The sequence below is a fragment of the Pleurodeles waltl genome, unplaced genomic scaffold, assembly GCF_031143425.1.
Source record: "Pleurodeles waltl isolate 20211129_DDA unplaced genomic scaffold, aPleWal1.hap1.20221129 scaffold_124, whole genome shotgun sequence".
In the NCBI taxonomy this organism is placed as follows: Eukaryota; Metazoa; Chordata; class Amphibia; order Caudata; family Salamandridae; genus Pleurodeles; species Pleurodeles waltl.
The window spans coordinates 339742-367522 of NW_027149830.1; positions in this window are offsets into that span (position 1 = coordinate 339742).

Sequence of the window (27781 nt, forward strand, 5' to 3'; positions counted from 1 at the left end):
AGTCACCCCATCTTGGATTCCCCTAGGTCTCTAGTTTTAAAAAATGCACAGGTTTGGTAGGTTTCCATAGGTGCCGGCTGAGCTAGAGGCCAAAATCTACAGGTAGGCACTCTGCAAAAAACAGCTCTGTTTTCTTTAAAAAAATGTGATTTGTCCACGTTGCGTTTTGGGGCATTTCCTGTGGCGGGCACTAGGCCTACCCACACAAGTGAGGTATCATTTTTATTGGGAGACTTGGGGGAACGCTGGGTGGAAGGAAATTTGTGGCTCCTCTCAGATTCCAGAACTTTCTGTCACCAAAATGTGAGGAAAACATGTTTTTTTAGCCAAATTTTGAGGTTTGCAAAGGATTCTGGGTAACAGAACCTGGTCAGAGCCCCACAAGTCACCCCATCTTGGATTCCCCTAGGTCTCTAGTTTTTAAAAAATGCACAGGTTTGGTAGGTTTCCCTAGGTGCCGGCTGAGCTAGAGGCCAAAATCTACAGGTAGGCACTTTGCAAAAAACACCTCTGTTTTCTTTAAATAAATGTGATGTGTCCACGTTGCATTTTGGTGTATTTCCTGTTGCGGGCGCTAGGCCTACCCACACAAGTGAGGTATCATTTTTATCGGGAGACTTGGGGGAACACTGGGTGGAAGGAAATTTGTGGCTCCTCTCAGATTCCAGAACTTTCTGTCACCAAAATGGGAGGAAAACATGTTTTTTTAGCCAAATTTTGAGGTTTGCAAAGGATTCTGGTTAACAGAACCTTGACAGAGCCCCACAAGTCACCCCATCTTGGATTCCCCTAGGTCTCTAGTTTTCAAAAATGCACAGGTTTGGTAGGTTTCCCTAGGTACCGGCTGAGCTAGAGGCCAAAATCTACAGGTAGGCACTTTACAAAAAACACCTCTGTTTTCTTTCAAAAAATGTGATGTGTGCACATTGCGTTTTGGGGCATTTCCTGACGCGGGCGCTAGGCCTACCTACACAAGTGAAATATAATTTTTATCGGGAGACATGGGGGAACGCTGGGTGGAAGGAAATTTGTGGCTCCTCTCTGAATCCAGAACTTTCTGTCACCAAAATGTGAGGAAAATGTGTTTTTTTTAGCCAAATGTTGAGGTTTGCAAAGGATTCTGGGTAACAGAACCTGGTCAGAGCCACACAAGTCACCCCATCTTGGATTCCCCTAGGTCTCTAGTTTTCAAAAATGCACAGGTTTGGTAGGTTTCCCTAGGTGCCGGCTGAGCTAGAGGCCAAACTCTACAGGTAGGCACTTTGCAAAAAACACCTCTGTTTTCTTTCAAAAAATGTGATGTGTCCACGTTGCGTTTTGGGGCATTTCCTGTCGCGGGCGCTAGGCCTACCCACACAAGTGAGGAATCATTTTTATCGGGAGACTTGGGGGAACGCTGGGTGGAAGGAATTTTGTGGCTCCTCTCTGATTCCAGAACTTTCTGTCACCAAAATGTGAGGAAAACATGTTTTTTTAGCCAAATTTTGAGGTTTGCAAAGGATTCTGTGTAACAGAACCTGGTCAGAGCCCCACAAGTCACCCCATCTTGGATTCCCCTAGGTCTCTAGTTTTTAAAAAATGCACAGGTTTGGTAGGTTTCCCTAGGTGCCGGCTGAGCTAGAGGCCAAAATCTACATGTAGGCACTTTGCAAAAAACACCTCTGTTTTCTTTAAATAAATGTGATGTGTCCACGTTGCGTTTTGGTGTATTTCCTGTTGCGGGCGCTAGGCCTACCCACACAAGTGAGGTATCATTTTTATCGGGAGACTTGGGGGAACACTGGGTGGAAGGAAATTTGTGGCTCCTCTCAGATTCCAGAACTTTCTGTCACCAAAATGTGAGGAAAACATGTTTTTTTAGCCAAATTTTGAGGTTTGCAAAGGATTCTGGGTAACAGAACCTGGACAGAGCCCCACAAGTCACCCCATCTTGGATTCCCCTAGGTCTCTAGTTTAAAAAAATGCACAGGTTTGGTAGGTTTCCCTTGGTGCCGGCTGAGCTAGAGGCCAAAGTCTACAGGTAGGCACTTTGCAAAAAACACCTCTGTTTTCTTAAAAAAAATGTGATGTGTCCACTTTGCGTTTTGGGGCATCTCCTGTCGCGGGCGCTAGTCCTACCTACACAAGTGAGGTATAATTTTTATCGGGAGACATGGGGGAACGCTGGGTGGAAGGAAATTTGTGGCTCCTCTCAGATTCTAGAACTTTCTGTCACCAAAATGTGAGGAAAACATGTTTTTTTAGCCAAATTTTGAGGTTTGCAAAGGATTCTGGGTAACAGAACCTGGACAGAGCCCCACAAGTCACCCCATCTTGGATTCCCCTAGGTCTCTAGTTTAAAAAAATGCACAGGTTTGGTAGGTTTCCCTTGGTGCCGGCTGAGCTAGAGGCCAAAGTCTACAGGTAGGCACTTTGCAAAAAACACCTCTGTTTTCTTAAAAAAAATGTGATGTGTCCACTTTGCGTTTTGGGGCATCTCCTGTCGCGGGCGCTAGTCCTACCTACACAAGTGAGGTATAATTTTTATCGGGAGACATGGGGGAACGGTGGGTGGAAGTAAATTTGTGGCTCCTCTCTGATTCCAGAACTTTCTGTCACCAAAATGTGAGGAAAATGTGTTTTTTTAGCCAAATGTTGAGGTTTGCAAAGGATTCTGGGTAACAGAACCTGGTCAGAGCCACAAAAGTCACCCCATCTTGGATTCCCCTAGGTCTCTAGTTTTAAAAAATGCACAGGTTTGGTAGGTTTCCCTAGGTGACGGCTGAGCTAGAGGCCAAACTCTACAGGTAGGCACTTTGCAAAAAACACCTCTGTTTTCTTAAAAAAAATGTGATGTGTCCACTTTGCTTTTTGGGGCATCTCCTGTCGCGGGCGCTAGGCCTACCCACACAAGTGAGGTATCATTTTTATTGAGAGACTTGGGGAAGGCTGGTTGGAAGGAAATTTGTGGCTCATCTCAGATTCCAGAACTTTCTGTCACCAAAATGTGAGAAAAACGTGTTTTTTAGCCAAATGTTGAGGTTTGCAAAGGATTCTGGGTAACAGAACCTGGTCAGAGCCCCACAGGTCACCCCATCTTGGATTCCTCTAGGTCTCTAATTTTCAGAAATGCACAGGTTTGGTACGTTTCCCTAGGTGCCAGCTGAGCTAGAGGCCAAAATCAACAGGTAGGCACTTTACAAAAAACACCTCTGTTTTCTTTCAAAAAATGTGATGTGTCCACGTTGCGTTTTGGGGTATTTCCTGTCGTGGGCGCTAGGCCTACCCACACAGGTGAGGCATCATTTTTATCGGGAGACTTGGGGGAACGCTGAGTGGAAGTAAATTTATGGCTCCTCTCTGATTCCAGAACTTTCTGTCACCAAAATGTGAGGAAAACATGTTTTTTTAGCCAAATTTTGAGGTTTGCAAAGGATTCTGGGTAACAGAACCTGGTCGGAGCCCCACAAGTCACCCCATCTTGGATTCCCCTAGGTCTCTAGTTTTTAAAAAATGCACAGGTTTGGTAGGTTTCCCTAGGTGCCGGCTGAGCTAGAGGCCAAAATCAACAGGTAGGCACTTTGCAAAAAACACCTCTGTTTTCTTTCAAAAAATGTGATGTGTACACGTTGCGTTTTGGGGCATTTCCTGACGCGGACGCTAGTCCTACGTACACAAGTGAGGTATAATTTTTATCGGGAGACATGGAGGAACGCTGGGTGGAAGGAAATTTGTGGCTCCTCTCTAAATCCAGAACTTTCTGTCACCAAAATGTGAGGAAAATGTGTTTTTTTAGCCAAATGTTGAGGTTTGCAAAGGATTCTGGTTAACAGAACCTGGTCAGAGCCCCACAAGTCACCCCATCTTGGATTCCCCTAGGTCTATAGTTTTCAAAAATGCACAGGTTTGGTAGGTTTCCCTAGGTGCCGGCTGAGCTAGAGGCCAAACTCTACAGGTGGGCACTTTGCAAAAAACACCTCTGTTTTCTTTCAAAAAATGTGATGTGTCCACGTTGCGTTTTGGGGCATTTCCTGTCGCGGGCGCTAGGCCTACCCACACAAGTGAGGTATAATTTTTATCGGGAGACTTGGGGGAACGCTGGGTGGAAGGAAATTTGTGGCTCCTCTCAGATTCCAGAACTTTCTGTCACCAAAATGTGAGGAAAACATGTTTTTTTAGCCAAATTTCGAGGTTTCCAAAGGATTCTGAGTAACAGAACCTGGTCGGAGCCCCACAAGTCACCCCATCTTGGATTCACCTAGGTCTCTAGTTTTCAAAAATGCACAGGTTTGGTAGGTTTACCTAGGTGCCGGCTGAGCTAGAGGCCAAAATCTACAGGTAGGCACTTTGCAAAAAACACCTCTGTTTTCTTTAAAAAAATGTGATGTGTGCACGTTGCGTTTTGGGGTATTTCCTGACGCGGGCGCTAGGCCTATCCACACAAGTGAGGTATAATTTGTATCGGGAGACATGGGGGAACGCTGGGTGGAAGGAAATTTGTGGCTCCTCTCTGATTCCAGAACTTTCTGTCACCAAAATGTGAGGAAAATGTGTTTTTTTAGCCAAATGTTGAGGTATGCAAAGGATTCTGGGTAACAGAACCTGGTCAGAGCCACACAAGTCACCCCATCTTGGATTCCCCTAGGTCTCTAGTTTTAAAAAATGCACAGGTTTGGTAGGTTTCCCTAGGTGACGGCTGAGCTAGAGGCCAAAATCTACAGGTAGGCACTTTGCAAAAAACACCTCTGTTTTCTTAAAAAAAATGTGATGTGTCCACTTTGCGTTTTGGGGCATCTCCTGTCGCGGGCGCTAGGCCTACCCACACAAGTGAGGTATCATTTTTATTGAGAGACTTGGGGGAAGGCTGGTTGGAAGGAAATTTGTGGCTCATCTCAGATTCCAGAACTTTCTGTCACCAAAATGTGAGGAAAACGTGTTTTTTAGCCAAATGTTGAGGTTTGCAAAGGATTCTGGGTAACAGAACCTGGTCAGAGCCCCACAGGTCACCCCATCTTGGATTCCTCTAGGTCTCTAATTTTCAGAAATGCACAGGTTTGGTACGTTTCCCTAGGTGCCGGCTGAGCTAGAGGCCAAAATCAACAGGTAGGCACTTTACAAAAAACACCTCTGTTTTCTTTCAAAAAATGTGATGTGTCCACGTTGCGTTTTGGGGTATTTCCTGTCGTGGGCGCTAGGCCTACCCACACAGGTGAGGCATCATTTTTATCGGGAGACTTGGGGGAACGCTGAGTGGAAGTAAATTTATGGCTCCTCTCTGATTCCAGAACTTTCTGTCACCAAAATGTGAGGAAAACATGTTTTTTTAGCCAAATTTTGAGGTTTGCAAAGGATTCTGGGAAACAGAACCTGGTCAGAGCCCCACAAGTCACCCCATCTTGGATTCCCCTAGGTCTCTAGTTTTTAAAAAATGCACAGGTTTGGTAGGTTTCCCTAGGTGCCGGCTGAGCTAGAGGCCAAAATCAACAGGTAGGCACTTTGCAAAAAACACCTCTGTTTTCTTTCAAAAAATGTGATGTGTACACGTTGCGTTTTGGGGCATTTCCTGACGCGGACGCTAGTCCTACGTACACAAGTGAGGTATAATTTTTATCGGGAGACATGGAGGAACGCTGGGTGGAAGGAAATTTGGGGCTCCTCTCTAAATCCAGAACTTTCTGTCACCAAAATGTGAGGAAAATGTGTTTTTTTAGCCAAATGTTGACGTTTGCAAAGGATTCTGGTTAACAGAACCTGGTCAGAGCCCCACAAGTCACCCCATCTTGGATTCCCCTAGGTCTATAGTTTTCAAAAATGCACAGGTTTGGTAGGTTTCCCTAGGTGCCGGCTGAGCTAGAGGCCAAACTCTACAGGTGGGCACTTTGCAAAAAACACCTCTGTTTTCTTTAAAAAAATGTGATGTGTCCACGTTGCGTTTTGGGGCATTTCCTGTCGCGGGCGCTAGGCCTACCCACACAAGTGAGGTATAATTTTTATCGGGAGACTTGGGGGAACGCTGGGTGGAAGGAAATTTGTGGCTCCTCTCAGATTCCAGAACTTTCTGTCACCAAAATGTGAGGAAAACATGTTTTTTTAGCCAAATTTTGAGGTTTGCAAAGGATTCTGTGTAACAGAACCTGGTCGGAGCCCCACAAGTCACCCCATCTTGGATTCACCTAGGTCTCTAGTTTTCAAAAATGCACAGGTTTGGTAGGTTTACCTAGGTGCCGGCTGAGCTAGAGGCCAAAATCTACAGGTAGGCACTTTGCAAAAAACACCTCTGTTTTCTTTAAAAAAATGTGATGTGTGCACGTTGCATTTTGGGGCATTTCCTGTTGCGGGCGCTAGGCCTACCCACACAAGTGAGGTATCATTTTTATCGGGAGACTTGGGGGAACGCTGGGTGGAAGGAAATTTGTGGCTCCTCTCTGATTCCAGAACTTTCTGTCACCAAAATGTGAGGAAAATGTGTTTTTTTAGCCAAATGTTGAGGTATGCAAAGGATTCTGGGTAACAGAACCTGGTCAGAGCCACACAAGTCACCCCATCTTGGATTCCCCTAGGTCTCTAGTTTTAAAAAATGCACAGGTTTGGTAGGTTTCCCTAGGTGACGGCTGAGCTAGAGGCCAAAATCTACAGGTAGGCACTTTGCAAAAAACACCTCTGTTTTCTTAAAAAAAATGTGATGTGTCCACTTTGCGTTTTGGGGCATCTCCTGTCGCGGGCGCTAGGCCTACCCACACAAGTGAGGTATCATTTTTATTGAGAGACTTGGGGGAAGGCTGGTTGGAAGGAAATTTGTGGCTCATCTCAGATTCCAGAACTTTCTGTCACCAAAATGTGAGGAAAACGTGTTTTTTAGCCAAATGTTGAGGTTTGCAAAGGATTCTGGGTAACAGAACCTGGTCAGAGCCCCACAGGTCACCCCATCTTGGATTCCTCTAGGTCTCTAATTTTCAGAAATGCACAGGTTTGGTACGTTTCCCTAGGTGCCGGCTGAGCTAGAGGCCAAAATCAACAGGTAGGCACTTTACAAAAAACACCTCTGTTTTCTTTCAAAAAATGTGATGTGTCCACGTTGCGTTTTGGGGTATTTCCTGTCGTGGGCGCTAGGCCTACCCACACAGGTGAGGCATCATTTTTATCGGGAGACTTGGGGGAACGCTGAGTGGAAGTAAATTTATGGCTCCTCTCTGATTCCAGAACTTTCTGTCACCAAAATGTGAGGAAAACATGTTTTTTTAGCCAAATTTTGAGGTTTGCAAAGGATTCTGGGAAACAGAACCTGGTCAGAGCCCCACAAGTCACCCCATCTTGGATTCCCCTAGGTCTCTAGTTTTTAAAAAATGCACAGGTTTGGTAGGTTTCCCTAGGTGCCGGCTGAGCTAGAGGCCAAAATCAACAGGTAGGCACTTTGCAAAAAACACCTCTGTTTTCTTTCAAAAAATGTGATGTGTACACGTTGCGTTTTGGGGCATTTCCTGACGCGGACGCTAGTCCTACGTACACAAGTGAGGTATAATTTTTATCGGGAGACATGGAGGAACGCTGGGTGGAAGGAAATTTGGGGCTCCTCTCTAAATCCAGAACTTTCTGTCACCAAAATGTGAGGAAAATGTGTTTTTTTAGCCAAATGTTGACGTTTGCAAAGGATTCTGGTTAACAGAACCTGGTCAGAGCCCCACAAGTCACCCCATCTTGGATTCCCCTAGGTCTATAGTTTTCAAAAATGCACAGGTTTGGTAGGTTTCCCTAGGTGCCGGCTGAGCTAGAGGCCAAACTCTACAGGTAGGCACTTTGCAAAAAACACCTCTGTTTTCTTTAAAAAAATGTGATGTGTCCACGTTGCGTTTTGGGGCATTTCCTGTCGCGGGCGCTAGGCCTACCCACACAAGTGAGGTATAATTTTTATCGGGAGACTTGGGGGAACGCTGGGTGGAAGGAAATTTGTGGCTCCTCTCAGATTCCAGAACTTTCTGTCACCAAAATGTGAGGAAAACATGTTTTTTTAGCCAAATTTTGAGGTTTGCAAAGGATTCTGTGTAACAGAACCTGGTCAGAGCCCCACAAGTCACCCCATCTTGGATTCCCCTAGGTCTCTAGTTTTTAAAAAATGCACAGGTTTGGTAGGTTTCCCTTGGTGCCGGCTGAGCTAGAGGCCAAAGTCTACAGGTAGGCACTTTGCAAAAAACACCTCTGTTTTCTTTAAAAAAATGTGATGTGTGCACGTTGCATTTTGGGGCATTTCCTGTTGCGGGCGCTAGGCCTACCCACACAAGTGAGGTATCATTTTTATCGGGAGACTTGGGGGAACGCTGGGTGGAAGGAAATTTGTGGCTCCTCTCTGATTCCAGAACTTTCTGTCACCTATATGTGAGGAAAACATGCTTTTTTTTGCCAAATTTCGAGGTTTCCAAAGGATTCTGAGTAACAGAACCTGGTCGGAGCCCCACAAGTCACCCCATCTTGGATTCCCCTAGGTGTCTAGTTTTCAAAAATGCACAGGTTTGGTAGGTTTACCTAGGTGCCGGCTGAGCTAGAGGCCAAAATCTACAGGTAGGCACTTTGCAAAAAACACCTCTGTTATCTTTAAAAAAATGTGATGTGTTCACGTTGCGTTTTGGGGCATTTCCTGACGCGGGCGCTAGGCCTACCCACACAAGTGAGGTATAATTTGTATCGGGAGACATGGGGGAACGCTGGGTGGAAGGAAATTTGTGGCTCCTCTCTGATTCCAGAACTTTCTGTCACCAAAATGTGAGGAAAATGTGTTTTTTTAGCCAAATGTTGAGGTATGCAAAGGATTCTGGTTAACAGAACCTGGTCAGAGCCACACAAGTCACCCCATCTTGGATTCCCCTAGGTCTCTAGTTTTAAAAAATGCACAGGTTTGGTAGGTTTCCCTAGGTGACGGCTGAGCTAGAGGCCAAAATCTACAGGTAGGCACTTTGCAAAAAACACCTCTGTTTTCTTAAAAAAAATGTGATGTGTCCACTTTGCGTTTTGGGGCATCTCCTGTCGCGGGCGCTAGGCCTACCCACACAAGTGAGGTATCATTTTTATTGAGAGACTTGGGGGAAGGCTGGTTGGAAGGAAATTTGTGGCTCATCTCAGATTCCAGAACTTTCTGTCACCAAAATGTGAGGAAAACGTGTTTTTTAGCCAAATGTTGAGGTTTGCAAAGGATTCTGGGTAACAGAACCTGGTCAGAGCCCCACAGGTCACCCCATCTTGGATTCCTCTAGGTCTCTAATTTTCTGAAATGCACAGGTTTGGTACGTTTCCCTAGGTGCCGGCTGAGCTAGAGGCCAAAATCAACAGGTAGGCACTTTACAAAAAACACCTCTGTTTTCTTTCAAAAAATGTGATGTGTCCACGTTGCGTTTTGGGGTATTTCCTGTCGTGGGCGCTAGGCCTACCCACACAGGTGAGGCATCATTTTTATCGGGAGACTTGGGGGAAAGCTGAGTGGAAGTAAATTTATGGCTCCTCTCTGATTCCAGAACTTTCTGTCACCAAAATGTGAGGAAAACATGTTTTTTTAGCCAAATTTTGAGGTTTGCAAAGGATTCTGGGTAACAGAACCTGGTCAGAGCCCCACAAGTCACCCCATCTTGGATTCCCCTAGGTCTCTAGTTTTTAAAAAATGCACAGGTTTGGTAGGTTTCCCTAGGTGCCGGCTGAGCTAGAGGCCAAAATCAACAGGTAGGCACTTTGCAAAAAACACCTCTGTTTTCTTTAAAAAAATGTGATGTGTACACGTTGCGTTTTGGGGCATTTCCTGACGCGGACGCTAGTCCTACGTACACAAGTGAGGTATAATTTTTATCGGGAGACATGGAGGAACGCTGGGTGGAAGGAAATTTGGGGCTCCTCTCTGAATCCAGAACTTTCTGTCACCAAAATGTGAGGAAAATGTGTTTTTTTAGCCAAATGTTGAGGTTTGCAAAGGATTCTGGTTAACAGAACCTGGTCAGAGCCCCACAAGTCACCCCATCTTGGATTCCCCTAGGTCTATAGTTTTCAAAAATGCACAGGTTTGGTAGGTTTCCCTAGGTGCCGGCTGAGCTAGAGGCCAAAATCTACAGGTAGGCACTTTGCAAAAAACACCTGTTTTCTTTAAAAAAATGTGATGTGTGCACGTTGCGTTTTGGGGCATTTCCTGACGCGGGCGCTAGGCCTACCCACACAAGTTAGGTATAATTTGTATCGGGAGAGATGGGGGAACGCTGGGTGGAAGGAAATGTGTGGCTCCTCTCTGATTCCAGAACTTTCTGTCACCAAATGTGAGGAAAATGTGTTTTTTTTAGCCAAATGTTGAGGTTTGCAAAGGATTCTGGGTAACAGAACCTGGTCAGAGCCCCTCAAGTCACCCCATCTTGGATTCCCCTAGGTCTCTAGTTTTAAAAAATGCACAGGTTTGGTCGGTTTCCATAGGTGCCGGCTGAGCTAGAGGCCAAAATCTACAGGTAGGCACTCTGCAAAAAACAGCTCTGTTTTCTTTAAAACAATGTGATTTGTCCACGTTGCGTTTTGGGCCATTTCCTGTGGCGGGCACTAGGCCTACCCACACAAGTGAGGTATCATTTTTATTGGGAGACTTGGGGGAACGCTGGGTGGAAGGAAATTTGTGGCTCCTCTCAGATTCCAGAACTTTCTGTCACCAAAATGTGAGGAAAACATGTTTTTTTAGCCAAATTTTGAGGTTTGCAAAAGATTCTGGGTAACAGAACCTTGACAGAGCCCCACAAGTCACCCCATCTTGGATTCCCCTAGGTCTCTAGTTTTCAAAAATGCACAGGTTTGGTAGGTTTCCCTAGGTACCGGCTGAGCTAGAGGCCAAAATCTACAGGTAGGCACTTTGCAAAAAACACCTCTGTTTTCTTTCAAAAAATGTGATGTGTACACGTTGCGTTTTGGGGCATTTCCTGACGCGGATGCTAGTCCTACGTACACAAGTGAGGTATAATTTTTATCGGGAGACATGGAGGAACGCTGGGTGGAAGGAAATTTGTGGCTCCTCTCTGAATCCAGAACTTTCTGTCACCAAAATGTGAGGAAAATTTGTTTTTTTAGCCAAATGTTGAGGTTTGCAAAGGATTCTGGTTAACAGAACCTGGTCAGAGCCCCACAAGTCAACCCATCTTGGATTCCCCTAGGTCTATAGTTTTCAAAAATGCACAGGTTTGGTAGGTTTCCCTAGGTGCCGGCTGAGCTAGAGGCCAAACTCTACAGGTAGGCACTTTGCAAAAAACACCTGTTTTCTTTCAAAAAATGTGATGTGTCCACATTGCGTTTTGGGGCATTTCCTGTCGCGGGCGCTAGGCCTACCCACACAAGTGAGGTATAATTTTTATCGGGAGACTTGGGGGAACGCTGGGTGGAAGGAAATTTGTGGCTCCTCTCAGATTCCAGAACTTTCTGTCACCAAAATGTAAGGAAAACATGTTTTTTTAGCCAAATTTTGAGGTTTGCAAAGGATTCTGTGTAACAGAACCTGGTCAGAGCCCCACAAGTCACCCCATCTTGGATTCCCCTAGGTCTCTAGTTTTTAAAAAATGCACAGGTTTGGTAGGTTTCCCTTGGTGCCGGCTGAGCTAGAGGCCAAAGTCTACAGGTAGGCACTTTGCAAAAAACACCTCTGTTTTCTTTAAATAAATGTGATGTGTCCACGTTGCGTTTTGGTGCATTTCCTGTTGCGGGCGCTAGGCCTACCCACACAAGTGAGGTATCATTTTTATCGGGAGACTTGGGGGAACGCTGGGTGGAAGGAAATTTGTGGCTCCTCTCTGATTCCAGAACTTTCTGTCACCAAATGTGAGGAAAATGTGTTTTTTTAGCCAAATGTTGAGGTTTCCAAAGGATTCTGAGTAACAGAACCTGGTCGGAGCCCCACAAGTCACCCCATCTTGGATTCCCCTAGGTCTCTAGTTTTCAAAAATGCACAGGTTTGGTAGGTTTACCTAGGTGCCGGCTGAGCTAGAGGCCAAAATCTACAGGTAGGCACTTTGCAAAAAACACCTCTGTTTTCTTTAAAAAAATGTGATGTGTGCACGTTGCGTTTTGGGGCATTTCCTGACGCGGCGCTAGGCCTACCCACACAAGTGAGGTATAATTTGTATCGGGAGAGATGGGGGAACGCTGGGTGGAAGGAAATTTGTGGCTCCTCTCTGATTCCAGAACTTTCTGTCACCAAATGTGAGGAAAATGTGTTTTTTTAGCCAAATGTTGAGGTTTGCAAAGGATTCTGGGTAACAGAACCTGGTCAGAGCCCCTCAAGTCACCCCATCTTGGATTCCCCTAGGTCTCTAGTTTTAAAAAATGCACAGGTTTGGTCGGTTTCCATAGGTGCCGGCTGAGCTAGAGGCCAAAATCTACAGGTAGGCACTCTGCAAAAAACAGCTCTGTTTTCTTTAAAACAATGTGATTTGTCCACGTTGCGTTTTGGGCCATTTCCTGTGGCGGGCACTAGGCCTACCCACACAAGTGAGGTATCATTTTTATTGGGAGACTTGGGGGAACGCTGGGTGGAAGGAAATTTGTGGCTCCTCTCAGATTCCAGAACTTTCTGTCACCAAAATGTGAGGAAAACATGTTTTTTTAGCCAAATTTTGAGGTTTGCAAAAGATTCTGGGTAACAGAACCTTGACAGAGCCCCACAAGTCACCCCATCTTGGATTCCCCTAGGTCTCTAGTTTTCAAAAATGCACAGGTTTGGTAGGTTTCCCTAGGTACCGGCTGAGCTAGAGGCCAAAATCTACAGGTAGGCACTTTGCAAAAAACACCTCTGTTTTCTTTCAAAAAATTTGATGTGTGCACGTTGCGTTTTGGGGCATTTCCTGACGCGGGCGCTAGGCCTACCTACACAAGTGAGGTATAATTTTTATCGGGAGACATGGGGGAACGCTGGGTGGAAGGAAATTTGTGGCTCCTCTCTGAATCCAGAACTTTCTGTCACCAAAATGTGAGGAAAATGTGTTTTTTTAGCCAAATGTTGAGGTTTGCAAAGGATTCTGGTTAACAGAACCTGGTCAGAGCCCCACAAGTCACCCCATCTTGGATTCCCCTAGGTCTATAGTTTTCAAAAATGCACAGGTTTGATAGGTTTCCCTAGGTGCCGGCTGAGCTAGAGGCCAAACTCTCCAGGTAGGCACTTTGCAAAAAACACCTGTTTTCTTTCAAAAAATGTGATGTGTCCACGTTGCGTTTTGGGGCATTTCCTGTCGCGGGCGCTAGGCCTACCCACACAAGTGAGGTATAATTTTTATCGGGAGACTTGGGGGAACGCTGGGTGGAAGGAAATTTGTGGCTCCTCTCTGATTCCAGAACTTTCTGTCACCTAAATGTGAGGAAAACATGTTTTTTTTGCCAAATTTCGAGGTTTCCAAAGGATTCTGAGTAACAGAACCTGGTCGGAGTCCCACAAGTCACCCCATCTTGGATTCCCCTAGGTCTCTAGTTTTCAAAAATGCACAGGTTTGGTAGGTTTACCTAGGTGCCGGCTGAGCTAGAGGCCAAAATCTACAGGTAGGCACTTTGCAAAAAACACCTCTGTTTTCTTTAAAAAAATGTGATGTGTGCACGTTGCGTTTTGGGGCATTTCCTGACGCGGGCGCTAGGCCTACCCACACAAGTGAGGTATAATTTGTATCGGGAGAGATGGGGGAACGCTGGGTGGAAGGAAATTTGTGGCTCCTCTCTGATTCCAGAACTTTCTGTCACCAAATGTGAGGAAAATGTGTTTTTTTAGCCAAATGTTGAGGTTTGCAAAGGATTCTGGGTAACAGAACCTGGTCAGAGCCCCTCAAGTCACCCCATCTTAGATTCCCCTAGGTCTCTAGTTTTAAAAAATGCACAGGTTTGGTCGGTTTCCATAGGTGCCGGCTGAGCTAGAGGCCAAAATCTACAGGTAGGCACTCTGCAAAAAACAGCTCTGTTTTCTTTAAAAAAATGTGATTTGTCCACGTTGCGTTTTGGGCCATTTCCTGTGGCGGGCACTAGGCCTACCCACACAAGTGAGGTATCATTTTTATTGGGAGACTTGGGGGAACGCTGGGTGGAAGGAAATTTGTGGCTCCTCTCAGATTCCAGAACTTTCTGTCACCAAAATGTGAGGAAAACATGTTTTTTTAGCCAAATTTTGAGGTTTGCAAAAGATTCTGGGTAACAGAACCTTGACAGAGCCCCACAAGTCACCCCATCTTGGATTCCCCTAGGTCTCTAGTTTTCAAAAATGCACAGGTTTGGTAGATTTCCCTAGGTACCGGCTGAGCTAGAGGCCAAAATCTACAGGTAGGCACTTTGCAAAAAACACCTCTGTTTTCTTTCAAAAAATGTGATGTGTGCACGTTGCGTTTTGGGGCATTTCCTGACGCGAGCGCTAGGCCTACCTACACAAGTGAGGTATAATTTTTATCGGGAGACATGGGGGAACGCTGGGTGGAAGGAAATTTGTGGCTCCTCTCTGAATCCAGAACTTTCTGTCACCAAAATGTGAGGAAAATGTGTTTTTTTAGCCAAATGTTGAGGTTTGCAAAGGATTCTGGTTAACAGAACCTGGTCAGAGCCCCACAAGTACCCCATCTTGGATTCCCCTAGGTCTATAGTTTTCAAAAATGCACAGGTTTGGTAGGTTTCCCTAGGTGCCGGCTGAGCTAGAGGCCAAACTCTACAGGTAGGCACTTTGCAAAAAACACCTGTTTTCTTTCAAAAAATGTGATGTGTCCACGTTGCGTTTTGGGGCATTTCCTGTCGCGGGCGCTAGGCCTACCCACACAAGTGAGGTATAATTTTTATCGGGAGACTTGGGGGAACGCTGGGTGGAAGGAAATTTGTGGCTCCTCTCAGATTCCAGAACTTTCTGTCACCAAAATGTGAGGAAAACATGTTTTTTTAGCCAAATTTTGAGGTTTGCAAAGGATTCTGTGTAACAGAACCTGGTCAGAGCCCCACAAGTCACCCCATCTTGGATTCCCCTAGGTCTCTAGTTTTTAAAAAATGCACAAGTTTGGTAGGTTTCCCTTGGTGCCGGCTGAGCTAGAGGCCAAAGTCTACAGGTAGGCACTTTGCAAAAAACACCTCTGTTTTCTTTAAATAAATGTGATGTGTCCACGTTGCGTTTTGGTGCATTTCCTGTTGCGGGCGCTAGGCCTACCCACACAAGTGAGGTATCATTTTTATCGGGAGACTTGGGGGAACGCTGGGTGGAAGGAAATTTGTGGCTCCTCTCTGATTCCAGAACTTTCTGTCACCTAAATGTGAGGAAAACATGTTTTTTTTGCCAAATTTCGAGGTTTCCAAAGGATTCTGGGTAACAGAACCTGGTCGGAGCCCCACAAGTCACCCCATCTTGGATTCCCCTAGGTCTCTAGTTTTCAAAAATGCACAGGTTTGGTAGGTTTACCTAGGTGTCGGCTGAGCTAGAGGCCAAAATCTACAGGTAGGCACTTTGCAAAAAACACCTCTGTTTTCTTTAAAAAAATGTGATGTGTGCACGTTGCGTTTTGGGGCATTTCCTGACGCGGGCGCTAGGCCTACCCACACAAGTGAGGTATAATTTGTATCGGGAGAGATGGGGGAACTCTGGGTGGAAGGAAATTTGTGGCTCCTCTCTGATTCCAGAACTTTCTGTCACCAAATGTGAGGAAAATGTGTTTTTTTAGCCAAATGTTGAGGTTTGCAAAGGATTCTGGGTAACAGAACCTGGTCAGAGCCCCTCAAGTCACCCCATCTTGGATTCCCCTAGGTCTCTAGTTTTAAAAAATGCACAGGTTTGGTCGGTTTCCATAGGTGCCGGCTGAGCTAGAGGCCAAAATCTACAGGTAGGCACTCTGCAAAAAACAGCTCTGTTTTCTTTAAAACAATGTGATTTGTCCACGTTGCGTTTTGGGCCATTTCCTGTGGCGGGCACTAGGCCTACCCACACAAGTGAGGTATCATTTTTATTGGGAGACTTGGGGGAACGCTGGGTGGAAGGAAATTTGTGGCTCCTCTCAGATTCCAGAACTTTCTGTCACCAAAATGTGAGGAAAACATGTTTTTTTAGCCAAATTTTGAGGTTTGCAAAAGATTCTGGGTAACAGAACCTTGACAGAGCCCCACAAGTCACCCCATCTTGGATTCCCCTAGGTCTCTAGTTTTCAAAAATGCACAGGTTTGGTAGGTTTCCCTAGGTACCGGCTGAGCTAGAGGCCAAAATCTACAGGTAGGCACTTTGCAAAAAACACCTCTGTTTTCTTTCAAAAAATGTGATGTGTGCACGTTGCGTTTTGGGGCATTTCCTGACGCGGGCGCTAGGCCTACCTACACAAGTGAGGTATAATTTTTATCGGGAGACATGGGGGAACGCTGGGTGGAAGGAAATTTGTGGCTCCTCTCTGAATCCAGAACTTTCTGTCACCAAAATGTGAGGAAAATGTGTTTTTTTAGCCAAATGTTGAGGTTTGCAAAGGATTCTGGTTAACAGAACCTGGTCAGAGCCCCACAAGTCACCCCATCTTGGATTCCCCTAGGTCTATAGTTTTCAAAAATGCACAGGTTTGGTAGGTTTCCCTAGGTGCCGGCTGAGCTAGAGGCCAAACTCTACAGGTAGGCACTTTGCAAAAAACACCTCTGTTTTCTTTCAAAAAATGTGATGTGTCCACGTTGCGTTTTGGGGCATTTCCTGTCGCGGGCGCTAGGCCTACCCACACAAGTGAGGAATCATTTTTATCGGGAGACTTGGGGGAACGCTGGGTGGAAGGAATTTTGTGGCTCCTCTCTGATTCCAGAACTTTCTGTCACCAAAATGTGAGGAAAACATGTTTTTTTAGCCAAATTTTGAGGTTTGCAAAGGATTCTGTGTAACAGAACCTGGTCAGAGCCCCACAAGTCACCCCATCTTGGATTCCCCTGGGTCTCTAGTTTTTAAAAAATGCACAGGTTTGGTAGGTTTCCCTAGGTGCCGGCTGAGCTAGAGGCCAAAATCTACAGGTAGGCACTTTGCAAAAAACACCTCTGTTTTCTTTAAATAAATGTGATGTGTCCACGTTGCGTTTTGGTGTATTTCCTGTTGCGGGCGCTAGGCCTACCCACACAAGTGAGGTATCATTTTTATCGGGAGACTTGGGGGAACACTGGGTGGAAGGAAATTTGTGGCTCCTCTCAGATTCCAGAACTTTCTGTCACCAAAATGTGAGGAAAACATGTTTTTTTAGCCAAATTTTGAGGTTTGCAAAGGATTCTGGGTAACAGAACCTGGACAGAGCCCCACAAGTCACCCCATCTTGGATTCCCCTAGGTCTCTAGTTTTCAAAAATGCACAGGTTTGGTAGGTTTCCCTAGGTACCGGCTGAGCTAGAGGCCAAAATCTACAGGTAGGTACTTTGCAAAAAACACCTCTGTTTTCTTTCAAAAAATGTGATGTGTGCACGTTGCGTTTTGGGGCATTTCCTGACGCGGGCGCTAGGCCTACCTACGCAAGTGAGGTATAATTTTTATCGGGAGACATGGGGGAACGCTGGGTGGAAGGAAATTTGTGGCTCCTCTCTGAATCCAGAACTTTCTGTCACCAAAATGTGAGGAAAATGTGTTTTTTTAGCCAAATGTTGAGGTTTGCAAAGGATTCTGGTTAACAGAACCTGGTCAGAGCCCCACAAGTCATCCCATCTTGGATTCCCCTAGGTCTATAGTTTTCAAAAATGCACAGGTTTGATAGGTTTCCCTAGGTGCCGGCTGAGCTAGAGGCCAAACTCTACAGGTAGGCACTTTGCAAAAAAACACCTGTTTTCTTTAAAAAAATGTGATGTGTCCACGTTGCGTTTTGGGGCATTTCCTGTCGCGGGCGCTAGGCCTACCCACACAAGTGAGGTATAATTTTTATCGGGAGACATGGAGGAACGCTGGGTGGAAGGAAATTTGTGGCTCCTCTCTGAATCCAGAACTTTCTGTCACCAAAATGTGAGGAAAATGTGTTTTTTTAGCCAAATGTTGAGGTTTGCAAAGGATTCTGGTTAACAGAACCTGGTCGGAGCCCCACAAGTCACCCCATCTTGGATTCCCCTAGGTCTCTAGTTTTCAAAAATGCACAGGTTTGGTAGGTTTACCTAGGTGCCGGCTGAGCTAGAGGCCAAAATCTACAGGTAGGCACTTTGCAAAAAACACCTCTGTTTTCTTTAAAAAAATGTGATGTGTGCACGTTGCGTTTTGGGGCATTTCCTGACGCGGGTGGTAGGCCTACCCACACAAGTGAGGTATAATTTGTATCGGGAGAGATGGGGGAACGCTGGGTGGAAGGAAATGTGTGGCTCCTCTCTGATTCCAGAACTTTCTGTCACCAAATGTGAGGAAAATGTGTTTTTTTAGCCAAATGTTGAGGTTTGCAAAGGATTCTGGGTAACAGAACCTGGTCAGAGCCCCTCAAGTCACCCCATCTTAGATTCCCCTAGGTCTCTAGTTTTAAAAAATGCACAGGTTTGGTCGGTTTCCATAGGTGCCGGCTGAGCTAGAGGCCAAAATCTACAGGTAGGCACTCTGCAAAAAACAGCTCTGTTTTCTTTAAAACAATGTGATTTGTCCACGTTGCGTTTTGGGCCATTTCCTGTGGCGGGCACTAGGCCTACCCACACAAGTGAGGTATCATTTTTATTGGGAGACTTGGGGGAACGCTGGGTGGAAGGAAATTTGTGGCTCCTCTCAGATTCCAGAACTTTCTGTCACCAAAATGTGAGGAAAACATGTTTTTTTAGCCAAATTTTGAGGTTTGCAAAAGATTCTGGGTAACAGAACCTTGACAGAGCCCCACAAGTCACCCCATCTTGGATTCCCCTAGGTCTCTAGTTTTCAAAAATGCACAGGTTTGGTAGGTTTCCCTAGGTACCGGCTGAGCTAGAGGCCAAAATCTACAGGTAGGCACTTTGCAAAAAACACCTCTGTTTTCTTTCAAAAAATGTGATGTGTACACGTTGCGTTTTGGGGCATTTCCTGACGCGGACGCTAGTCCTACGTACACAAGTGAGGTATAATTTTTATCGGGAGACATGGAGGAACGCTGGGTGGAAGGAAATTTGTGGCTCCTCTCTGAATCCAGAACTTTCTGTCACCAAAATGTGAGGAAAATGTGTTTTTTAGCCAAATGTTGAGGTTTGCAAAGGATTCTGGTTAACAGAACCTGGTCAGAGCCCCTCAAGTCACCCCATCTTGGATTCCCCTAGGTCTATAGTTTTCAAAAATGCACAGGTTTGGTAGGTTTCCCTAGGTGCCGGCTGAGCTAGAGGCCAAACTCTACAGGTAGGCACTTTGCAAAAAACACCTGTTTTCTTTCAAAAAATGTGATGTGTCCACGTTGCGTTTTGGGGCATTTCCTGTCGCGGGCGCTAGGCCTACCCACACAAGTGAGGTATAATTTTTATCGGGAGACTTGGGGGAACGCTGGGTGGAAGGAAATTTGTGGCTCCTCTCAGATTCCAGAACTTTCTGTCACCAAAATGTAAGGAAAACATGTTTTTTTTAACCAAATTTTGAGGTTTGCAAAGGATTCTGTGTAACAGAACCTGGTCAGAGCCCCACAAGTCACCCCATCTTGGATTCCCCTAGGTCTCTAGTTTTTAAAAAATGCACAAGTTTGGTAGGTTTCCCTTGGTGCCGGCTGAGCTAGAGGCCAAAGTCTACAGGTAGGCACTTTGCAAAAAACACCTCTGTTTTCTTTAAATAAATGTGATGTGTCCACGTTGCGTTTTGGTGCATTTCCTGTTGCGGGCGCTAGGCCTACCCACACAAGTGAGGTATCATTTTTATCGGGAGACTTGGGGGAACGCTGGGTGGAAGGAAATTTGTGGCTCCTCTCTGATTCCAGAACTTTCTGTCACCTAAATGTGAGGAAAACATGTTTTTTTTGCCAAATTTCGAGGTTTCCAAAGGATTCTGGGTAACAGAACCTGGTCGGAGTCCCACAAGTCACCCCATCTTGGATTCCCCTAGGTCTCTAGTTTTCAAAAATGCACAGGTTTGGTAGGTTTACCTAGGTGTCGGCTGAGCTAGAGGCCAAAATCTACAGGTAGGCACTTTGCAAAAAACACCTCTGTTTTCTTTAAAAAAATGTGATGTGTGCACGTTGCGTTTTGGGGCATTTCCTGACGCGGGCGCTAGGCCTACCCACACAAGTGAGGTATAATTTGTATCGGGAGAGATGGGGGAACGCTGGGTGGAAGGAAATTTGTGGCTCCTCTCTGATTCCAGAACTTTCTGTCACCAAATGTGAGGAAAATGTGTTTTTTTAGCCAAATGTTGAGGTTTGCAAAGGATTCTGGGTAACAGAACCTGGTCAGAGCCCCTCAAGTCACCCCATCTTGGATTCCCCTAGGTCTCTAGTTTTAAAAAATGCACAGGTTTGGTCGGTTTCCATAGGTGCCGGCTGAGCTAGAGGCCAAAATCTACAGGTAGGCACTCTGCAAAAAACAGCTCTGTTTTCTTTAAAACAATGTGATTTGTCCACGTTGCGTTTTGGGCCATTTCCTGTGGCGGGCACTAGGCCTACCCACACAAGTGAGGTATCATTTTTATTGGGAGACTTGGGGGAACGCTAGGTGGAAGGAAATTTGTGGCTCCTCTCAGATTCCAGAACTTTCTGTCACCAAAATGTGAGGAAAACATGTTTTTTTAGCCAAATTTTGAGGTTTGCAAAAGATTCTGGGTAACAGAACCTTGACAGAGCCCCACAAGTCACCCCATCTTGGATTCCCCTAGGTCTCTAGTTTTCAAAAATGCACAGGTTTGGTAGGTTTCCCTAGGTACCGGCTGAGCTAGAGGCCAAAATCTACAGGTAGGCACTTTGCAAAAAACACCTCTGTTTTCTTTCAAAAAATGTGATGTGTGCACGTTGCGTTTTGGGGCATTTCCTGACGCGGGCGCTAGGCCTACCTACACAAGTGAGGTATAATTTTTATCGGGAGACATGGGGGAACGCTGGGTGGAAGGAAATTTGTGGCTCCTCTCTGAATCCAGAACTTTCTGTCACCAAAATGTGAGGAAAATGTGTTTTTTTAGCCAAATGTTGAGGTTTGCAAAGGATTCTGGTTAACAGAACCTGGTCAGAGCCCCACAAGTCACCCCATCTTGGATTCCCCTAGGTCTATAGTTTTCAAAAATGCACAGGTTTGGTAGGTTTCCCTAGGTGCCGGCTGAGCTAGAGGCCAAACTCTACAGGTAGGCACTTTGCAAAAAACACCTCTGTTTTCTTTCAAAAAATGTGATGTGTCCACGTTGCGTTTTGGGGCATTTCCTGTCGCGGGCGCTAGGCCTACCCACACAAGTGAGGAATCATTTTTATCGGGAGACTTGGGGGAACGCTGGGTGGAAGGAATTTTGTGGCTCCTCTCTGATTCCAGAACTTTCTGTCACCAAAATGTGAGGAAAACATGTTTTTTTAGCCAAATTTTGAGGTTTGCAAAGGATTCTGTGTAACAGAACCTGGTCAGAGCCCCACAAGTCACCCCATCTTGGATTCCCCTGGGTCTCTAGTTTTTAAAAAATGCACAGGTTTGGTAGGTTTCCCTAGGTGCCGGCTGAGCTAGAGGCCAAAATCTACAGGTAGGCACTTTGCAAAAAACACCTCTGTTTTCTTTAAATAAATGTGATGTGTCCACGTTGCGTTTTGGTGTATTTCCTGTTGCGGGCGCTAGGCCTACCCACACAAGTGAGGTATCATTTTTATCGGGAGACTTGGGGGAACACTGGGTGGAAGGAAATTTGTGGCTCCTATCAGATTCCAGAACTTTCTGTCACCAAAATGTGAGGAAAACATGTTTTTTTAGCCAAATTTTGAGGTTTGCAAAGGATTCTGGGTAACAGAACCTGGACAGAGCCCCACAAGTCACCCCATCTTGGATTCCCCTAGGTCTCTAGTTTTCAAAAATGCACAGGTTTGGTAGGTTTCCCTAGGTACCGGCTGAGCTAGAGGCCAAAATCTACAGGTAGGTACTTTGCAAAAAACACCTCTGTTTTCTTTCAAAAAATGTGATGTGTGCACGTTGCGTTTTGGGGCATTTCCTGACGCGGGCGCTAGGCCTACCTACGCAAGTGAGGTATAATTTTTATCGGGAGACATGGGGGAACGCTGGGTGGAAGGAAATTTGTGGCTCCTCTCTGAATCCAGAACTTTCTGTCACCAAAATGTGAGGAAAATGTGTTTTTTTAGCCAAATGTTGAGGTTTGCAAAGGATTCTGGTTAACAGAACCTGGTCAGAGCCCCACAAGTCACCCCATCTTGGATTCCCCTAGGTCTATAGTTTTCAAAAATGCACAGGTTTGATAGGTTTCCCTAGGTGCCGGCTGAGCTAGAGGCCAAACTCTACAGGTAGGCACTTTGCAAAAAAACACCTGTTTTCTTTAAAAAAATGTGATGTGTCCACGTTGCGTTTTGGGGCATTTCCTGTCGCGGGCGCTAGGCCTACCCACACAAGTGAGGTATAATTTTTATCGGGAGACTTGGGGGAACGCTGGGTGGAAGGAAATTTGTGGCTCCTCTCTGATTCCAGAACTTTCTGTCACCTAAATGTGAGGAAAACATGTTTTTTTTGCCAAATTTCGAGGTTTCCAAAGGATTCTGAGTAACAGAACCTGGTCGGAGTCCCACAAGTCACCCCATCTTGGATTCCCCTAGGTCTCTAGTTTTCAAAAATGCACAGGTTTGGTAGGTTTACCTAGGTGTCGGCTGAGCTAGAGGCCAAAATCTACAGGTAGGCACTTTGCAAAAAACACCTCTGTTTTCTTTAAAAAAATGTGATGTGTGCACGTTGCGTTTTGGGGCATTTTCTGACGCGGGCGCTAGGCCTACCCACACAAGTGAGGTATAATTTGTATCGGGAGAGATGGGGGAACGCTGGGTGGAAGGAAATTTGTGGCTCCTCTCTGATTCCAGAACTTTCTGTCACCAAATGTGAGGAAAATGTGTTTTTTTAGCCAAATGTTGAGGTTTGCAAAGGATTCTGGGTAACAGAACCTGGTCAGAGCCCCTCAAGTCACCCCATCTTGGATTCCCCTAGGTCTCTAGTTTTAAAAAATGCACAGGTTTGGTCGGTTTCCATAGGTGCCGGCTGAGCTAGAGGCCAAAATCTACAGGTAGGCACTCTGCAAAAAACAGCTCTGTTTTCTTTAAAACAATGTGATTTGTCCACGTTGCGTTTTGGGCCATTTCCTGTGGCGGGCACTAGGCCTACCCACACAAGTGAGGTATCATTTTTATTGGGAGACTTGGGGGAACGCTGGGTGGAAGGAAATTTGTGGCTCCTCTCAGATTCCAGAACTTTCTGTCACCAAAATGTGAGGAAAACATGTTTTTTTAGCCAAATTTTGAGGTTTGCAAAAGATTCTGGGTAACAGAACCTTGACAGAGCCCCACAAGTCACCCCATCTTGGATTCCCCTAGGTCTCTAGTTTTCAAAAATGCACAGGTTTGGTAGGTTTCCCTAGGTACCGGCTGAGCTAGAGGCCAAAATCTACAGGTAGGCACTTTGCAAAAAACACCTCTGTTTTCTTTCAAAAAATGTGATGTGTGCACGTTGCGTTTTGGGGCATTTCCTGACGCGGGCGCTAGGCCTACCTACACAAGTGAGGTATAATTTTTATCGGGAGACATGGGGGAACGCTGGGTGGAAGGAAATTTGTGGCTCCTCTCTGAATCCAGAACTTTCTGTCACCAAAATGTGAGGAAAATGTGTTTTTTTAGCCAAATGTTGAGGTTTGCAAAGGATTCTGGTTAACAGAACCTGGTCAGAGCCCCACAAGTCACCCCATCTTGGATTCCCCTAGGTCTATAGTTTTCAAAAATGCACAGGTTTGGTAGGTTTCCCTAGGTGCCGGCTGAGCTAGAGGCCAAACTCTACAGGTAGGCACTTTGCAAAAAACACCTCTGTTTTCTTTCAAAAAATGTGATGTGTCCACGTTGCGTTTTGGGGCATTTCCTGTCGCGGGCGCTAGGCCTACCCACACAAGTGAGGAATCATTTTTATCGGGAGACTTGGGGGAACGCTGGGTGGAAGGAATTTTGTGGCTCCTCTCTGATTCCAGAACTTTCTGTCACCAAAATGTGAGGAAAACATGTTTTTTTAGCCAAATTTTGAGGTTTGCAAAGGATTCTGTGTAACAGAACCTGGTCAGAGCCCCACAAGTCACCCCATCTTGGATTCCCCTGGGTCTCTAGTTTTTAAAAAATGCACAGGTTTGGTAGGTTTCCCTAGGTGCCGGCTGAGCTAGAGGCCAAAATCTACAGGTAGGCACTTTGCAAAAAACACCTCTGTTTTCTTTAAATAAATGTGATGTGTCCACGTTGCGTTTTGGTGTATTTCCTGTTGCGGGCGCTAGGCCTACCCACACAAGTGAGGTATCATTTTTATCGGGAGACTTGGGGGAACACTGGGTGGAAGGAAATTTGTGGCTCCTCTCAGATTCCAGAACTTTCTGTCACCAAAATGTGAGGAAAACATGTTTTTTTAGCCAAATTTTGAGGTTTGCAAAGGATTCTGGGTAACAGAACCTGGACAGAGCCCCACAAGTCACCCCATCTTGGATTCCCCTAGGTCTCTAGTTTTCAAAAATGCACAGGTTTGGTAGGTTTCCCTAGGTACCGGCTGAGCTAGAGGCCAAAATCTACAGGTAGGTACTTTGCAAAAAACACCTCTGTTTTCTTTCAAAAAATGTGATGTGTGCACGTTGCGTTTTGGGGCATTTCCTGACGCGGGCGCTAGGCCTACCTACGCAAGTGAGGTATAATTTTTATCGGGAGACATGGGGGAACGCTGGGTGGAAGGAAATTTGTGGCTCCTCTCTGAATCCAGAACTTTCTGTCACCAAAATGTGAGGAAAATGTGTTTTTTTAGCCAAATGTTGAGGTTTGCAAAGGATTCTGGTTAACAGAACCTGGTCAGAGCCCCACAAGTCACCCCATCTTGGATTCCCCTAGGTCTATAGTTTTCAAAAATGCACAGGTTTGATAGGTTTCCCTAGGTGCCGGCTGAGCTAGAGGCCAAACTCTACAGGTAGGCACTTTGCAAAAAAACACCTGTTTTCTTTAAAAAAATGTGATGTGTCCACGTTGCGTTTTGGGGCATTTCCTGTCGCGGGCGCTAGGCCTACCCACACAAGTGAGGTATAATTTTTATCGGGAGACATGGAGGAACGCTGGGTGGAAGGAAATTTGTGGCTCCTCTCTGAATCCAGAACTTTCTGTCACCAAAATGTGAGGAAAATGTGTTTTTTTAGCCAAATGTTGAGGTTTGCAAAGGATTCTGGTTAACAGAACCTGGTCGGAGCCCCACAAGTCACCCCATCTTGGATTCCCCTAGGTCTCTAGTTTTCAAAAATGCACAGGTTTGGTAGGTTTACCTAGGTGCCGGCTGAGCTAGAGGCCAAAATCTACAGGTAGGCACTTTGCAAAAAACACCTCTGTTTTCTTTAAAAAAATGTGATGTGTGCACGTTGCGTTTTGGGGCATTTCCTGACGCGGGTGGTAGGCCTACCCACACAAGTGAGGTATAATTTGTATCGGGAGAGATGGGGGAACGCTGGGTGGAAGGAAATGTGTGGCTCCTCTCTGATTCCAGAACTTTCTGTCACCAAATGTGAGGAAAATGTGTTTTTTTAGCCAAATGTTGAGGTTTGCAAAGGATTCTGGGTAACAGAACCTGGTCAGAGCCCCTCAAGTCACCCCATCTTAGATTCCCCTAGGTCTCTAGTTTTAAAAAATGCACAGGTTTGGTCGGTTTCCATAGGTGCCGGCTGAGCTAGAGGCCAAAATCTACAGGTAGGCACTCTGCAAAAAACAGCTCTGTTTTCTTTAAAACAATGTGATTTGTCCACGTTGCGTTTTGGGCCATTTCCTGTGGCGGGCACTAGGCCTACCCACACAAGTGAGGTATCATTTTTATTGGGAGACTTGGGGGAAAGCTGGGTGGAAGGAAATTTGTGGCTCCTCTCAGATTCCAGAACTTTCTGTCACCAAAATGTGAGGAAAACATGTTTTTTTAGCCAAATTTTGAGGTTTGCAAAAGATTCTGGGTAACAGAACCTTGACAGAGCCCCACAAGTCACCCCATCTTGGATTCCCCTAGGTCTCTAGTTTTCAAAAATGCACAGGTTTGGTAGGTTTCCCTAGGTACCGGCTGAGCTAGAGGCCAAAATCTACAGGTAGGCACTTTGCAAAAAACACCTCTGTTTTCTTTCAAAAAATGTGATGTGTACACGTTGCGTTTTGGGGCATTTCCTGACGCGGACGCTAGTCCTACGTACACAAGTGAGGTATAATTTTTATCGGGAGACATGGAGGAACGCTGGGTGGAAGGAAATTTGTGGCTCCTCTCTGAATCCAGAACTTTCTGTCACCAAAATGTGAGGAAAATGTGTTTTTTAGCCAAATGTTGAGGTTTGCAAAGGATTCTGGTTAACAGAACCTGGTCAGAGCCCCTCAAGTCACCCCATCTTGGATTCCCCTAGGTCTATAGTTTTCAAAAATGCACAGGTTTGGTAGGTTTCCCTAGGTGCCGGCTGAGCTAGAGGCCAAACTCTACAGGTAGGCACTTTGCAAAAAACACCTGTTTTCTTTCAAAAAATGTGATGTGTCCACGTTGCGTTTTGGGGCATTTCCTGTCGCGGGCGCTAGGCCTACCCACACAAGTGAGGTATAATTTTTATCGGGAGACTTGGGGGAACGCAGGGTGGAAGGAAATTTGTGGCTCCTCTCAGATTCCAGAACTTTCTGTCACCAAAATGTAAGGAAAACATGTTTTTTTTAACCAAATTTTGAGGTTTGCAAAGGATTCTGTGTAACAGAACCTGGTCAGAGCCCCACAAGTCACCCCATCTTGGATTCCCCTAGGTCTCTAGTTTTTAAAAAATGCACAAGTTTGGTAGGTTTCCCTTGGTGCCGGCTGAGCTAGAGGCCAAAGTCTACAGGTAGGCACTTTGCAAAAAACACCTCTGTTTTCTTTAAATAAATGTGATGTGTCCACGTTGCGTTTTGGTGCATTTCCTGTTGCGGGCGCTAGGCCTACCCACACAAGTGAGGTATCATTTTTATCGGGAGACTTGGGGGAACGCTGGGTGGAAGGAAATTTGTGGCTCCTCTCTGATTCCAGAACTTTCTGTCACCTAAATGTGAGGAAAACATGTTTTTTTTGCCAAATTTCGAGGTTTCCAAAGGATTCTGGGTAACAGAACCTGGTCGGAGCCCCACAAGTCACCCCATCTTGGATTCCCCTAGGTCTCTAGTTTTCAAAAATGCACAGGTTTGGTAGGTTTACCTAGGTGTCGGCTGAGCTAGAGGCCAAAATCTACAGGTAGGCACTTTGCAAAAAACACCTCTGTTTTCTTTAAAAAAATGTGATGTGTGCACGTTGCGTTTTGGGGCATTTCCTGACGCGGGCGCTAGGCCTACCCACACAAGTGAGGTATAATTTGTATCGGGAGAGATGGGGGAACGCTGGGTGGAAGGAAATTTGTGGCTCCTCTCTGATTCCAGAACTTTCTGTCACCAAATGTGAGGAAAATGTGTTTTTTTAGCCAAATGTTGAGGTTTGCAAAGGATTCTGGGTAACAGAACCTGGTCAGAGCCCCTCAAGTCACCCCATCTTGGATTCCCCTAGGTCTCTAGTTTTAAAAAATGCACAGGTTTGGTCGGTTTCCATAGGTGCCGGCTGAGCTAGAGGCCAAAATCTACAGGTAGGCACTCTGCAAAAAACAGCTCTGTTTTCTTTAAAACAATGTGATTTGTCCACGTTGCGTTTTGGGCCATTTCCTGTGGCGGGCACTAGGCCTACCCACACAAGTGAGGTATCAT